Genomic DNA, 3,314 nt, shown 5'->3' with positions numbered 1-3,314 from the left:
CCGCTGGGCTGCAGTGCGCAGCCGCAGCAGCCCGGGCCGGGCCTGGCGAGCTGCGAAACCTCAGAAGGGACGCGCGACTGAATTTTTTCGGAATCCTACCTGAGTAAGCGCATTGTTGGGCAGTGATCGAAACGCCCGCCTCCGTCTCGGCAGGTGCCTAGCGGGGTGCGTTCTCCGCGGCCTCACCCCGCTCCGGCCCAGGTAGCCTTAGGTTTCTGTCGTTGCGCCTCTCGGGCAAAGGGGTGCTGCCTCCTGTTGGTACAGCGCGTTCCTCGAGTCCCTTTCCTTTCCGTGCCTGCTCTATGTTACCTGCCAGCGCGTGAACAAGACACAGACTTTTCTTGGTGGTTTCACTTTTACTGGGCATTTAGGTTGTTGACAGTTTTTCAGTGTAATCCATACTGCCCTGAACATCTCCATGAATTCCACATTTTTCTTCTTTTTAAGTTATATATAACTTATGATCTGAATGTGATCCCCCAAATTCATGTTGAAATCTAACCCCTCAAGGTGATGATGGTATTAGGAGGTGGGCCTTTGGGGGTGAACAGAGTTTGAAGGGAGAGCTCTCATGAATGGGATTAGTGCCGGTATGAAATGACCCGAGAGTCGGCTCCTTCAACCACATGAGAACGCAGCTAGAAGGCACACTGTCTGTGCACCACAGGCAGGCCCTCACCCGACACTGAATCCGCTTGTGCCTTATCATGGACTTCCCAGCCTCCAGAACTGTGAGAAAATAAATTTCTGTTGTTAATAAACTACCTAGTTTATGGTATTTTGTCCTAACAGCCCAAACAGATTAAGACGTTATTTTATGATGAATTTGCAACAATGAAGTTACCTGGGCAAAAGATAAGGACAGAAATGACTGATGACACTATTGCTCCCCCAAAAGACTGTACCAGTTTACACCATCAATAACAAACTGTTGGATATTGCTTAAACAATGTTTTAGTTGATTAATCAGATATACAATGCCATCTCATTTTTAAAAATTTTCCTTTAAGTTCTGGGATACATGTGCAGAACATGCAGGTTTGTTACACAGGTATACATGTGCCATGGTGGTTTGCTGCACCCATCCACCCATCATCTAGGTTTTAAGCCCCACATACATTAGGTGCTCTCCCTCACCTTGCCCCCAACCCCCGACAGGCTCCGGTGTGTGATGTTCCCCTCTCTGCGTCCATGTGTTCTCATTGTTAACTTCCACTTATGAGTGAGAACACGTGGTGTTTGGTTTTCTGTTCCTGTGTTAGTTTGCTGAGAATGATGAATGCTATCTCTTATTTAACGACCATTTTTTTTTTTTGAGACAAGATACTGTTTGCCAGGCTGGAGTGCAGTGGCACCATCTCAGCTCACTGCAGCCTTGACCTCCAGGACTCAAGCCATCCTCCCACTTCAACCTCCTGAGTAGCTGAGAGTTACAGGCATGTGCCACTACACCCAGATAATATTTTGATTTTTAAATTTTTTTTATTTTTATTTTTTGAGACGGAGTTTCATTCTTGTTGCCCAGGCTGGAGTGCAATGGCGCGATCTTGGCTCACTGCAGCCTCTGCCTCACAGGTTCAAGCGATTCTCTTGCCTCAGCCTCCCAAATAGCTGGGACTATAGGCACACGCCATCATATCTGGCTAATTTTGTGTTTTTAGTAGAGACAGGGTTTCACCACCATGTTCTCCAGGCTGGTCTCGAACTCCTGACCTCAGGTGATCCACCTGCCTCGGCCTCCCAAAGTGCTGGGATTACAGGTGTGAGTCACCGTGCCTGGCCCTACTTTTTTGATTTTTTGTAGAGTGGGGGTCTCACTGTGTTGCCCAGGCTGGTCTCCAGCTCTTGGGCTCAAGCGATCCTCCCACTTTGGCCTTCCAAATTTCCAGGATTACAGGTATGAGCCACAGTGCCCAGCTTTTTTTGTTTTGTTTTTTTTGAGACGGAGTCTCGCTCTGTCGCCCAGGCTGGAGTGCAGTGGCCGGATCTCAGCTCACTGCAAGCCTCCCGAGTTCACACCATTCTCCTGCCTCAGCCTCCCGAGTAGCTGGGACTACAGGCGCTCGCCACCTTGTCTGGCTAGTTTTTTGTATTTTTTTAGTAGAGACGGGGTTTCACCGTGTTAGCCAGGATGGTCTCGATCTCCTGACCTCGCGATTCACCCGCTTCGGCCTCCCAAAGTCCTGGGATTACAGGTGTGAGCCACCGCGCCCGGCCTTTTTTTTTTTTTTTTTTTTTCTTTTTTTGACAGGCTCTTGTCTGTCACTCAGGCTGGAGTGCAGTGATGTGATCATGGTTCACTGCAGCCTTGAACTCGCTTCCCAAAGTGCTGTAATTATAGGGATGAGCCACTGCACTCAACTGCCATTTCTTTCATCACCATCAGGAACAGCTTTCCAGGTCTGTTTACTCACTGGAATGCCTGTTATTAGGGTGTTAGACCTAGACTGGGCTCATCATCCTCTTTGTCTTTTCATAGGGAGATTTATTTTCCAGCCCTTCTATTGAATTTTCCATTTTGGTGATAATTCTTTTTTTTTTTTTTTTGAGACAAAGTCTCACTGTGTCACTCAGGCTGAAGAGCAGCGGCGTGATCTCAGCTCACTGCAGCCTCTGCCTCCCAGGTTCAAGTGAGTCTCGTGCCTCAGCCTCCTGAGTAGCTGGGATTATAAGCGCACACCACCATGCCCAGCTAATTTTTGTATTTTTAGTAGAGATGGGGTTTCACCATGTTGGCCAGGTTGGTCTTGAACTCCTGACCTCAGCTGATCTTCCCACCTCGGCCTCCCAAAGTACTGGGATTACAGGTGTGAGCCACCGTGCTCAGCCTCATTTTGGTGATAATCTTAATTTTCTTTTCTCTTTTGAGACGGAGTTTCACTCTTGTTGCCCAGGCTGGAGTGCAATGGCACGATCTCAGCTCACCGCAACCTCTGCCTCTGGGTTCAAGTGATTCTTCTGCCTCAGCCTCCCAAGTAGCTGGGATTACAGGCATCTGCCACCAAGCCCGGCTAATTTTGTACTTTTAATAGGGATGGGGTTTCTCCATGTTCGTTGGGCTCATCTCAAACTCCCAACCTCAGGTGATCTGCCCACCTCAGCCTCCCAAAGTGCTGGGATTACAGACATGAGCCACCACGCCCAGCCTGATAATCTCAATTTTCAAGAATTCTTGTTTGTTCTCTGGTGGTTCTTTTTTAAAAACTGAGGTACAGTTTACACTAGGTGGCACAAATCTTAAGTGTACAGCTTGATGAGTTTTGATAAATACATACACAAGCACAATCACCACCCAGATCAAAACGCAGGACATT

Source organism: Colobus angolensis, unplaced genomic scaffold, assembly GCF_000951035.1.
Source record: "Colobus angolensis palliatus isolate OR3802 unplaced genomic scaffold, Cang.pa_1.0 Scaffold278, whole genome shotgun sequence".
NCBI classification, from domain to species: Eukaryota; Metazoa; Chordata; class Mammalia; order Primates; family Cercopithecidae; genus Colobus; species Colobus angolensis.
This window is presented reverse-complemented; position numbering follows the sequence as displayed.